We start from the raw sequence: 14,142 nt of genomic DNA on the forward strand, positions 1-14,142 counted from the left end.
GGACCATTACTTCTGTATGAAAAATACAAAAAAAATTGGTCTATATTTTATTTCCTGGAGGACATATACCGGCAACGTAGACTACATATGGAAATAGCTCTACTGATCTTCCCCCTGATGCAAATTGCAATAACTTATCTGCTAAATAACGGGCCTACTGCTTAATATATAATGGGTTTTGTGCAGAGAACCACATTTACGCATTCCCATTTTTTGCATTGTTGCAAATTACATGGTGCCCTAACGTTTTAATTGTCCAATTGGATTTTTATACATACATTGCCACCTTTTTTCCTCAGCCAGGCAAAACCATATTTTCAACGGTGGCAAAATATCCTTCAGTAAGGTTTGCGACATTTTCTTAGTATTTCAGCTATGTAAAACTTCTTCACAAGTGGTGTCTTAGGACACGCCGTTCGGACTCGGAGATAAGCTGTGGGTCTCATATCATTGAGCGAATATGAATCGGGGTACACTCACTCATTGATATGAAGAAGACTCCCTTGTCCCTTCTAGGATGTTTGTGAAACAATTATTATATTATGTGATGTGATACAGTACCAGAATGCACAAAGTCGCTTCTTACAATAAGTCTATTTGTTCCATAAAGAAATGTTGATATGTGGAAAGCTAATTCCCAGGGGTAAAGGTGTAGGGTATCATATGGTCGGCCCCGTCCGACTATAGCCTTTTCTTACTTGTTTTTATACTCCAATACATTTCAAAATTATATAAAATCTGGACACATTTTGACGATTTTTTTAACAATTAACTCTGTTTGAAATATCCATTTTGAAAATGCCAAGTTTATGTAGCAAAAACTACGTTATGGAGATTTAAAAGCAGCAAAATTTAATTCTTTTCACCTGTTTCTTAAATTTTAAAATTATGTTCAACTTTAACACTGTGCTACACGAAAAGTAAACAACATACGACTTTGCTATTTAGGCTAGTGAGGTAGAATTTTGTACTCGCTATCCCTGTCAAGACAGATTATCAAAAATTTGTGTTTCAATTTTTCAATTAAGGCCAGTTTTTTTTTCAATGTTGCCCCAACGAGCGCCGAATCCATCGTTTTCCCTATCATATGCAACCAACAACACCGTTTCCCTCGAAGAAGAACCCGCTAATTCAACACGAGCTCCTCAGCTGTCAAACCCCAGCGAGTTTTCAAAATCCTTACTCTAACTAATAATCCAAATATATACCCATTGAATTCATTCTTATCGCATTTAAACACAAATAGTTTGTAAATTAGTACTTAATCAATAAATCCCCGATTTAGCCCCCAGGAAAGTGAGAATACTAGTCTTTCATTTTGTAAGGTTTAGTGGGTCCTTATGGAGACCCTGGACGCGACTGAACTTATCCCAGCCGACGAGAAAACCACGTTACAATGCCTGAAGGAACAAGGGAGATTACAAGTAAGTGCCCTCCAATAAAACAATATTCCACACGTACATCCGAAATGGTGCAAGAAAAGACTATCTTATGCCAAAGACATGACTCAAATTTTATGATACCCTCAGCATTTAAGCTAACGAGGGTATATGGTAATATTCAAAAAAGTTTTGCAATCGTTGAAGTTGAGGTTTACCATTTAATAAGTCGCGAACTGTTAATATATTTTATAAAAAATGAATATATTTATATTAATTGAAGTGTTTTAGCCACGATCTCATAATATGGACCATAACAAATAATTTTCGTGGAAGCTGCGTTGGTGGTAATATTAAAAAATGGGTAAAAATGTGTTGAAGTTTACAAGTTTTTTTGTGTTCTTTCTTGATTTCTGGTCAAACCACGGAAAATTCAGACATAAGCTCAAAGGAAGAATTGAAGAATACCCCTTGGGCAACATGGTTCTAATGTATGACTTTTCGATATATACACTGCATCCCCCTAAAATCGATGCTGATATTTTGAAGTTTTGAAAACTGGGTTTTTCGAATTTTTCTTATAAATAGTGGGTGCAACTAGATAATAATTCAAGTTAGTTTATAGGATTGTAGAACTCGCGATTCCACGTCGTTCGATGTATATCTCATGAGTGTGCTCCGTACAGCTTCCTAGTAATAGGAGTCCAAAGGCGAAAATTTGGTGCGTAAATATTCTGAAAAAACCTATTTTTTGGCTTTAAAATTTACAACTGTCGTACAGGTACCCCTGAACCCCGCGTGATTTTAGTTTTTTTACGTGCCGGATCTAATGAGCTCTTCCGCGGTCGAATCCATCCACTAAAACGCCGGATATAGATACCTTGAAAGTAGGAAAATCTGCAAAAATATATTTTGACAATTCCGCGAATTGAACCGCGATTTTCTTTGAATTTTTTTGCATAAATGTAATCCTTTATACGCGATTATAATATTTGCCAAAAAGGTGTGTCACAAATTACAAAGATTCAGGAGTAATATCCCTATTTATCCCAAAATAGAATGCGGTGGCACATCCGCAGTTCTTGACGAATCTGTCTAAAATAATTTATATTGACGTATTTTTAATAGGGGGCCATTGAAATCGGATGCACCTTATAATCGTATGCACATCGCGTAATTTTGGCCCACTTGAAGGTTTTTTGAATAGTAAGATGCAACTGATGGCACACTTTGGCCGCTGGATGAAACATGGGAAAATCCATGCATATTGATAGACATGGACTCCCTGTATCCGAAATTCACATGCACCTCAACCGATTTAAACCAATTCGCGAATCATACGGTTTTTAACTTCTATGTTTTTTCTGTGATTGTAATTTCAATATTACTCTCTACTTCTTATTTCTATTGCTTATCACAGAAAGCAAATATACTTTCACGATGACTAATTACTTTTCTCGTAGAAGTTTAAGCAAAATACTTCAGGATTTGAATCGAAATTTAGCGAAATAACATAATAACTCCCAACATTTATTTTTCAAATTTTTCGTATTTTACCAAAAATATATTTTTGAAATAATTTCCAACAATAAAATTCCGTTCTTTGTTGTTCCTTAATATGCAAGTTATAAACGCGATCTTTATAATATTGGTCTCACATTTTTCTACGCGTTGTCTAGATTCTGTACGTATTTTGAAATTATTTTTTTAGAGATTTTTTGGACTTTGATTTAGAATAAATAAAATTTATTCCAAGATTTCTTCAATATTTTTTGATTTTCCGCGAAAATAAAAATAAATTTAGCAACTATTTTAGCATCTACGGATAGATATCAAATGCTGCTAACGATTCATATATACATGTTCATATTACAACACAATAGGAATTTTTAAATATTTTCTTCTTTACAAGAGAGTAAAACCGCATATAACTTTTGAGTGCAGCATCCAATTTTGTGAACGCGAACAGATTTGAAACCACGATTTTTTTCGTAACCCATGTACCAAAAATGGCGGATGTGCTCGCCAAAAAAGTTTTTAATTTTTTTTCTATGTAATTGCAAAGGAAATTTGAAATTTACCATATACACTTTCATATGGGCAAAATGTGCCTCATCGAAGTAATGGTTTTAGACCCCAAGTATGTTTGGACGACATGTGTTTCAGACAATTTGGAGTAGATCTAGCAATGTCCGTCCGTCTGTCTGTGTGGCTGGCTGAAGCGCACCATAACTTTCGTAAAAAATTTAAAAATTAAAAAATTAAATTAATATAAAGGAGTGGACTGATATGACTTAAAGTTTGGAAACAATATTGCGAGATTCAAAAGCTGATCCAAATCTGTTGATCTGTTCGAGAGTTATAATGCGCTCGAGCCAGAGAGACGGACGAACTGGGCTAAATCGACTCCAAATTGTTTGAAGCGGATTTCGTCAAAACATATGATTAGTCTAAGACCATTATTTCGATGAGGAACTTTTTATCGTTGTCCTAACGGCTGAGGGAGCAATATACAATACAAATTACAGCAGATTTTAATACAATATAACCAATGTTTGAGCATTAATTTCGTTCACGGTTGGTAGGAAAAAAATCAAATGGGTATGCTAATTATTATCACTTTATGATACACAACAATAAATTTTTATACCCTCAGCCTTTAGGTATTTACACTTTGATACGACCAAAAATGTGCCTCATCGAAATAATGGTTTTAGACCCCAAGTATGTTTGTACTATATCCATTTCAGACAATTTTGAGTATATCTAGCATTGTCCGTCCGTCTGTCTGTCTGTCTGTGCGTCTGTCTGACTGGTGCGCACGATAACTCTCGAACGGATCAATCGATTCGGTTCAAATTTTGGGTATCGAAATATTTTGTCCAGATTCGATTTAAGTTCGAAGATGGGCCATATCGGTGCATTCCTTCAGGTACCTCCCCCACAAAAGTTCAAAAATGTTCGGAAAAATTGTCCGCACGATAACTCTTGAAGGAAGTAACCGAATTAGTGCATACTTTGCACATCGTGACATTTCTACCAGATATAGATGAGGTTCCAATATGGAACCTTTTGGTTCACTCTTTCGATTTAGCTCAAACTTTGTAAATAGAAAAGTAAAATTGTAATATATTTAAATTCAGAAAATTAAGTACAACATATTTAATTATATAGTCTGTAAGAAAAATAACCATAGACTAATAAAGAAAAAAAAATATTTCCTACCGATTTGTATTAGGTCAGAATATGTACTACATCGGATCACTCCTATGGGTACACCCTACCCAAAGTTTGGAAAAAATGCACTCGTCTTGGATCATTCTGAATTTTGTTGCAACATGTACTTTCTTGCGGCCCTTTCCATCCTGGAAAATTTTCCCAACAGCTAAAAAACCTACAGAAGTATTGTGTTAACTTTTTTTCTTCGGGTATGTGGCTGAGGGTATATCTCTGTCGGCGCAGCTGACTGATGCTTTCTTACTTGTTCTCCATTATTTTCTCCCAAAATTTAGCAACAAGTTTATATAAAATATGAATACAAAATTTTGATTAAGGCAGTAAAACACTTTTGTAACTTGCGAGATATAGTCCACTGAAAACCCTTAATATATCGTAAATTTTGTCCAATAGACATTTCATTTTATGTACTTCTAATCCGCACAATACTGAATACATAATGAGTTTGAAGCCTCATGACCTTTATATTCATTACAGAAATCCAAAACGCTGAGATGGCATAATGAAGTAATTAAGTTTCACTCAAAAAAAATTTAATATTTCTTAGAGATCTTGTTAATAAGGTACATTTTCAGAATAGAACATTCAGAACAATATAAATTTTCAGTTGAAATTTCCAAAAAAAAAATTATTTTGGAGAAAAAAGGCCGTAATAATTTGTTATAGTAGCTCAACAAATTTTGTCAGACCAAACCATTTCGGGGGACCCGGTCCCTGTTTTGATTACTGTCGTAAAGTTTTATTTATATCGGACTTAGAAACAATTATGTTTTAAATAATTCGCTACAGATAAGCAAAATAATAATAATAAAGCAATCAAAACGATACACGCAGAAAAGAATATGATTGATCCAACAATATTCGAAGAGCAAAATATATATTGTACAGATATTGTTAGATCCCGCATGTAGTATTGTGAGTCCAACAATCGTATTTGTTAATTACAACAATTGTTTTCGTCATATCCAACAATAATGGTTGTCATATCCAACAATTGTTTTTGTCTGCTGTAAAATATTAATCTCTTTTCTTCGACAATTTTGTTCTCTTCTTCTTGTGTTGGTGACAAAAAACAAGTTTAGTGAGTTTTGTTTGTATGAGTTCCCCTTACACGATGCCCTTGAACCAATTTTAAATGGAAGGTGCTTACACCTAGGAAGATTTTACGGATCCTGAAACTTCACTGTTCATAAATGAGAAAAATCGAAAAGCAAGAAATAATGGCTGATGCAAGCACCCTCCATTTAAATTTGGTTCAAGAGCACCGTTCTTATCTTTGTTTGCTTGTTTTTATTTTATCTTTGTTCTTTTTTTGTGTATGTACTCCATGATATTCTTGTTTTTATTTGTTTCTTCTTTCTCATTCTTCTTCGTGTTTTGATAGTTGAGTTACACCATAATCCGAGAAGTGTTTTTGGTCGTATAATTTGTGTTTTCTTTTCATATTTGTTGTGGTTTTATGGTATTCCTTATGTTGGGGTAGGTGCTTGCAGGATGAGCGCAATGGAGTAGTTATGTTTCTTCATTCAATTTGTTTATTTTCAGTTAGACCCTGCAAAACCTGGCTATGTGTAGTGTTTTTCGATGCTCATAATATTATATGTGACATTTATAGCAAAGTTATTTGGAAAGTGTATATGAGAATTATATACGATCAAATCAAAAATTTCCGTAACAGGTTTTCTGGACTGACAATAGTTTTTTTAAAAGTTCTAGCTTATGATAGTTTCAACCATCGATTTTTACAATATTGAGGAATTTCGCAAGTTGTTTTTGTTTTGTATGTTTGGAGCAAACGATGGTATTTTTGGATTTGCAATTGCGATGCTTGAAAAAAACAAATGCATTGTTGGAACAAAAATAGATTGTTGTTGCAACAAAAGCGAAAAATATTTTTTCTCTGCGTGTAGTCTGTCAGCTCTAATCCGATCGATGTTACCAGTTTGTTTTATTATAGAATGACCCATATACATTATTTAACACAACTATTCACATTTTCCACTAATTTATTCTTCGAATACAGAGCCAGCGAACTTATAAACTAACTAAATACTCATGTTTACACAATAGATTACAAATTACATAAATACTTATACTACATTGATAGATATACAAACATACTTAATAATACCATGAATACAATGAAATACATTATAGAGAAAGAGAGGAGTAATCACAAAAATATGTAACAAGTGGTTGTTAACAAGAGGATTTCTATATATATTTAAAAGGTGGGGTGGCAAAACCAGGTTGTAGCTAGAAAAATCATTCTTCACAGCTTTATTAAACATTTGTTTTTCATTCACTACTACATTGACTACATCGCATTCATTCAGCCTCATTTAGTCGGCATCAATGTCAGGGTGAAATATGTACGTTGGATTGTGTTTAATACAATACATATACAGACAGGGGGTGTGGGGGCGGAGGAGGAGAGAAAGAAACTTGTAAAATATGATCTGCTTACCTGTTGAATAGCGGGGTCCATTAGTTATATTACTGCCAATGCCACCATAGGTAAAATGATGACTGGATTCACCGGTGCCAGAGACAACAGCAATTTCATCCAGTTCATGACCCGGTGATGCACCGGCCGATACTAAACGCGTCGACGAAGTCGCTGTATTACATTCAGAATTTTTGCGACCTCGTAATGATAGAACCAGCCGTTTGGCTGTTGACATTACCGTAACTGTGCGTTTTGAATGGAGTTAATCTGCAAGAAAACAATAAGAACAACAACAGCAAATGAGAATAACAAACAAAACGAAAGCTTTTTTATATTAAAAAGAACGAAATAACTGGAATTAACAATGATAAAAAGCTAATCTTTATTAAAACAAAAGAAACCTTGCCATTTCAATACCATGGAAAATTGAATGGTTCGTTGTTTAATATTTATTATGCAGTAAAAAGATTAAAGAGGATTGTAATGGTGAAATTATTTATCTAGCGTAGTAATAACCTCTCTATAAGGAGCTTATTAGGTATATTATTTTTACGTTATTCGCAAAGACTTATTGAAAAATTTAATGATATATTTGGTAACGATGTTGGAAGCATAATGCTTAATGCTGTTACTTGAACAGCATATAAAATGGAACCGAAAGTTTGAAATACTTTCTACAAAATTCATCACATGAACCGAATATAAGAGGTTACCTACAGTCGTGCAGCTAAAACATCTATTTATACCCTACACCACACTGAGGTAAGGGGTATTATGTGTTAGTGCATTTGTATATAACATGCATAAGGAAAAGAGATAGACCCATACTTCCTTCTAGGGATATGCATAGAATCACTTTCTGAGTCCATTTATGCATGGCCGTCCGTCCATCCGTTCGCAACGTTCAGGTCGCATTTATTGTCCGATTTGACTGAAAATTGGAGAAGATCATTTTTTAGCCGTCGAAAAAACGACATTGCTTTTGGTGAAAATCAGTTCAGATTTGGATATAGCTCCCATATATATTTTCGGCCGATTTGAGGTATTTAATTCACCAAACACGCTATATATGTCCATTTTTAATGCAATTTGGAAGGTGTGACGGGATTTGATCTATAAATAAATTTGCCAAATTATATCAAAATCGGTTCAGATTTGAATATAGCTCCCATATATAATTTCGGCCGATTTGAGGTATTTGATGCACCAAACACGCTGTATCTGTCCAATTTTAATGAAATTTGAAATGTGTGACGGAGTTAGGACTATAGAAAAATGTAACAAATTATATTGAAATCGGTTCAGATTTGAATAAAGTCCCCATATATATTTTCGGCCAATTTGAGGTATTTGATGCACCAAACACCCTAAATCTGTCCAATTTTGAAGCAATTTGGAACGTGTGACGGAATGAGGTCTATAAATAAATGTGCCAAATTATATCGAAATCTGTTCATATATATTTTCGCCCGATTTGAAGTATTTGATGCACCCAGCAGGCTATACAAGTTAAATTTTGATGAAATTTGGAATGTGTGACAGTGTGTGTTCTAGAAATAAATGTGTCAAGTTATATTGAAATTAGTCTAGATTTGAATATAGTCCCCATCACCGACGTAGCCAGAGGGGGGGGGGGGGGGGCTTATAAAAAACATCCACAAATAAAATTGTTGCGATATTTTGTTTTTGAAAATTTTTATAAGAGCAATTCAACAGTGTTTGTATATTTTCTCTAACACGTTTTTATAATGAACTATTTTGAAATTCATAACAATTACAATTTCTTTACTATGTTTGAAATTTGCAATAGAAAATCTATATCAACCATTTTTTATGATATAATTTCTGTTCCACCGCAGTGTCGTAAATGTCTGTTGGACAAAAAGATTTTTCTGTCGAATTTTGTTTTGTTCGACCTTTCGAATGTTAACAAAATCAAAATTATTGAGCTTGAGGTCAATGTTTATATTTTACTAGCTGAACCCGATGCGCTTCGCTACCCCGAATAAGGAAAATATATTTTGACAAATTTATTTGAAGGCCCATTTTCGTCACTCATTCCAACTTTCATTAAAATCGGGTATATAAGGCGTGTTTGGTGCATCAAATACATGAAATCGAACGAAAATATATATGGGCGCTATATCCAAATCTGAACCGATTTCAATATAATTTGGCAAATTGATTTCTAGACCAAATGCCTGCACACATCCAAAATTTGGAGACAATATCTGTTACCATTCTATAGATATTTGCATAAAAAATCTAAATTTTTGGAGGTACCTCCGATTCTTATGCTATTCTTCCGGATCAACGCGGAATTTCAGAAAATTGTATAGCCTATGTTACATTCAGGCCATACTCTGAAATTTTCAGGAAGATCAGCGGTTTTTGAGTCCATAAACTTCAAACAAACAAACGTACAAACGTTTTTCTACTTTATATACATATAATGATTTATTAGATATTATTTCCAATATTTCAAAATTACAATGAATTTCATTTTCAATGTATTTTGGGTAGTACCTTCAACTATGCGGACAGGAATATACCCTGATCCTGTGCGAATTAAAACTTTCATTTATAGAAAGATCGAAAAGCAGCTACACAGCCAAAATACTTAAACCCAAAAACTATGTATTAGGAGATTTTCAGAAATTTGTAGCCATTTTGACGTATGAACTTGCAAACAAAATATGCGGAGGAGATATGGAGAAATGGACTGGACCGACATAGTTCATTTTGGGAGTAGATCTTATTTTGGGAGTCATTCATTTTAAAAGATATTGCGCCCACCAGTCATTTCAGTTCGCCACGGTATAATTTTCATCTTTTGACCCTTATGTCATGAAATATGGACTTGCCCACGAAAAACATAATACCGATTTAAACACAAGGAATACCTTCAGTAAAAATTTCTAATGATCCTCAAATAGACCTTAAACTGCATTTAAACAACTATTTTGAAGTTTTGTGAGGGAGGTACCCCAGTACGGCACATTTTCGAACAAAAACTAAGTTTGGAAAAAATCTGTTGCTCCTTTCAAGAAAACTCGCGCATACCACTTTAGCTAAAATTCTTGAAATTTGGGGGGAAAATACTAGAAGAAGTAGACCGAAAAGCACCATCTTCGAATTTTGTATATGTAAGGCTCCCTGAAATATTGCCATAAACAAAGTTTGGACCAACGCAGTATCCGGATCGAAAGTTGTCGTGCGCACTAGCCACTACACATGATTGCCTTAGGTGTTCTTTACAGCTTTGAGCCATTTTCTCTGGAAGTAAAGACTTGCCTCTGAAAAACTTTAATGTAGTAATAGGGGCCCCGAGAACACTTGTTGCAAAAAAGCAAAGCGTTTCCAGAGAGTTCTTTTTATTTATTAATTTATTTCATATTTTTACTTATAACTATTATTAGCATAATAGAAGTGAAGCCATGACAATTGAGGTCTTAAGCTTACACAGCTTATCCAGGGAGGTCTTAAACTGCACTTCGCTGAAAATTTTTGAAATACTTTGCTGAAGTTTGCCGGCCCATCTTCGAAGTTGATCAAAAGATCAGGAAGGCCAAATTTTGGACCAAATCGCTTGATATGTTTGAGAATTATCGTGATCTCCAGGCAGCTACCCAGACGAACGGACATAGCTAAGTCGACTCCAAGTTTTCTGAAACAGATTTCTTCCAAACACACTTTGGCCCTAAAGCCATTATTTCGATGAGGCACATTTTGGCTAAAGACTGAGAGTATAAAAAATGTAGATTGGGAAAAATTGTGTTTATGGATTTTTGCTAAAAGAATGTATACAGGTATATACCTTGGATTGGGCGACATAATTTCATTTTAAAAGAATATAAGACTGGATTCCAGAGTTTCCCTTGTTCCTGATCAATTTATGTGAAAGAAGATCCAGGATAGGAAACCAGAATTTCTATAAGTGAAGTCCGACGATTGGACGCCAAAATTAGTCTATTGACAGATTCATGATTTGGCGACAGAATTTGTAGACATCGGTTTTTTGCATATATTTGAAAATCAAATGTTATGACATTTCTAAGGTTATCCGCTTGTATTCGCTTTCTTTTGTTCTTACCGAACTGATATCACTGAATTTCATAACATTCACTGTAGTTGTAAATTATTTGATAAATGATACGCCCAAAAATATATGGTATTATTAATAATTATATTCATTGTTTTGACCATATATTAACTGTGACATATTGTCAAAAAAGTTCTAAAACAAAGTTAAAATTGACCAAGAAGTCTTACGCCATTTGAATTGAAAAAAGTAATGAAAATTATTTCATCAGAAAAATAAGGTTTACATCTTTGCTAAATAAGACATTTTCGCTAATATGAACTTTCAAAATTTTGGTCAGGTGGGGCTCTTGGGATGCAATAAACTTGGCTACACTTTTGTTTGCATGTAAATATTAATCATATGGTGTTTACATTTACCCAAACATGTATTATTAAGTTTATTATTTTTTTGAAACAAATTTTAAATTGAGTGGAGTGGGAAAAAAATTGTATAAAAGTGTATATCAATATTTGTTACTGTATGAGTAGTAAAAAGTGAGTACTTCAAATATATAAAGGTCCCAGCTGCAGAGGTTTGCAGACGAATGTGTCATATGTCTTTTTCAGCGTCCACCTCACTGAGAGGATACCCCTTTTTTAACAAATCGTTTTGCGTGTTGGCTGTAGCGCGAAAAAGAATGAACCGATCATCATATATTGTTGTGGGCTTATTAAGTACCTAATAATCTTGCTTTAAAAATGCTTTAAATTTTTAAAAAAATTGTGAGCAGAGAAAATCAAAATTCGATTTTTTACAAAAAATTGGCCGTCTTTGGACCACTAATCGGTCAAACAAAATTTGTAAAGGAAATTTCTCATATATAAAGACAAGAGTTTGATATATTCAATATGCTCACAAACAATATGAAGACTAAACACCAAATTTCAGTCATATCGGGTGGATATTGAGGCCACAACACTCAAAATACCGAAAATGAGGAGGCACGGTTCTATGGGGGCTATTGGAAGACGAGGACCTATACCGACATATTTCTGGTGGAAGGTTATAAGTCCCCAAACGGAGACCTAATACCAATTTTCAGCCATTTCGGTGTGATAATCAGGCTAAAACCCCCAAAAAACCGAAAATCGGGAGGTACCGTCCTATGGGGGCTATATGAAGGCGTGGACCTATGCAGACAAATTTTAAGGTGAAGGTGTAATCCCCCCTACGAAGACGAAATACCAAATTTCAGCAATTTCGGTGTAATAATGAGGCTAAAATCTTCAAAATACCGATAATCGCGAAGTACCGTAGTATGGGGGCTATATCAAAACGTGAACCTAAGCCCACAATTCTCTGTTGGATTGGTTGATACCTCAGCCGAAGACTAACCACAAAATTTGAATACTTTCGGTTGGTCATTGTGTCTAAAACATTCAAAATACCGAAAATCGGGAGGTACGGTTCTATGGGGGCTATATCGAAACGTGGACCGACCAACCCAATTTTTTGTCCTGAAAATTGTTAGTCAATAATAGGTACGTGTACCAAAATTGATGCACCTTCGACAACTCCTTCTATTTTTGGCCACAGTTAATATGAACTCGCAACATTGTGAGGCGTGGACCTATACAGACAGGTGGAAAGTTTAGTTCCCTCAACGAAGTATAAATACCATATTTCAGCCATTTCGGTGGGATATTGAGGCCACAACCTCCAAAACACCGAAAATCGATAGGTACCGCCTTGTGGGCGCTCTACGAAGGCGTGGAACATTATATGCCCCCAACGAAGAGTCAATACCTAATTTCAGCCATGTCGGTGGGATATTGAGGCCACATCCTTCAAAATACCGGAAATAGGGGGGTACCGTTCCATGGGGGCTATAATAAAGCGTGGACCTATACCGACAAATTTCTGGGAGAACGACCCAACGAAGAGTAAATACCAAATTTCAGCCATTTCGGTTGGATATTAAGACCACAACCTTCTAAATACCGAAAATCGGAAGGAACCGTTCTATGGGGTCTATGTGAAGGCGTCGACCTATAGCGACAAATTTCAGGTGGAATATTTTTAGTGCCCCAAAGTAAGATTAAGTACCAAATTTCAACCATTTTGGTTGGATATTGAAGCCACAACCTTCTTAATACCGAAAAACCGGAGGTACCACTCCATGGGGGCTATATGAAGGCGAGGACCTATATCAGCAAACTTCAAGTGGAAAGTTGTATACCAGTGTTGGACAATCTCATTCGTTGAGCGGATCGATCCTTTTCAATCCGTTCACCGAAAAGATCCGGATCTTTCACTTCGTTCTTTGGCTCTTTTTCGTTCAATAAAACATTTCAGTCTATAATTTTTTTGTGAATATCGTTATTTACCTGCATCAATATTCAATAGTCGTTTTGTCAGTCTTAAAAATAAGCCAAAATGTCTCTTTCCATTCAATATAGAAAAATAATTTTTATTTGAATATAATTTCTATATATTTTTAATTATATTTTTAATGTAGGTATACATATAAATTAAAAAAAATCACTACGATCGACACACAATGATGTTAACAAGAAAAAAACGAAATGTTTTCATCGTAAGAGATAGATAGAGCGAAAATTAACACACGTTTAACTAAAAACTAGAAAATACAAGCGCTTTAAGAACGAGAACAGTAAAAAGGACGAGATGGCAAAAAAGTACGAGCGGAGCCAACTGAACGAGATGATTCAGCTCAAAATTTAAACGTACGATGTAAAAGAACGACACAGCTCTGCAACCATATGCATTTGTTTTTCTTGCTTGCTTGTGTGTGTGCAAAGCTAATGGTGGTGGTTTCGTTTTGTAAGCAGCAATGTCTTGGCCATTAGCGATTAAATGAACGATATAAACGAACGAACTGGATACGGATCCGTTCGTTCTTTTCACGGAGTCGTTTCTTTGAGCCGGTTCGTTCAGGAACGACACAACTCTATTGTATACTCCCAACGGAGACTAAATATCAAATTTAATCCATTTCGGTGGGATATTGAGGCCACAACTTTCAAAATACC

General features: G+C 34.8%; 1 protein-coding gene across 1 annotated transcript in view; it reads right to left on the reverse strand.

Moving 5' to 3' along the window:
* LOC141405530 (uncharacterized) overlaps positions 1-14,142 on the reverse strand; it is a 756,997-nt gene that overhangs the window by 403,355 nt on the left and 339,500 nt on the right. The window contains exon 3 of the mRNA XM_073989987.1: positions 7,084-7,332. The gene's annotated coding sequence lies outside the window, so the exon portion shown is untranslated. The remainder of the gene's footprint in view (positions 1-7,083; positions 7,333-14,142) is intronic.

The sequence above is a fragment of the Musca autumnalis genome, unplaced genomic scaffold, assembly GCF_047663935.1.
Source record: "Musca autumnalis isolate F117 unplaced genomic scaffold, ASM4766393v1 scaffold_5, whole genome shotgun sequence".
In the NCBI taxonomy this organism is placed as follows: Eukaryota; Metazoa; Arthropoda; class Insecta; order Diptera; family Muscidae; genus Musca; species Musca autumnalis.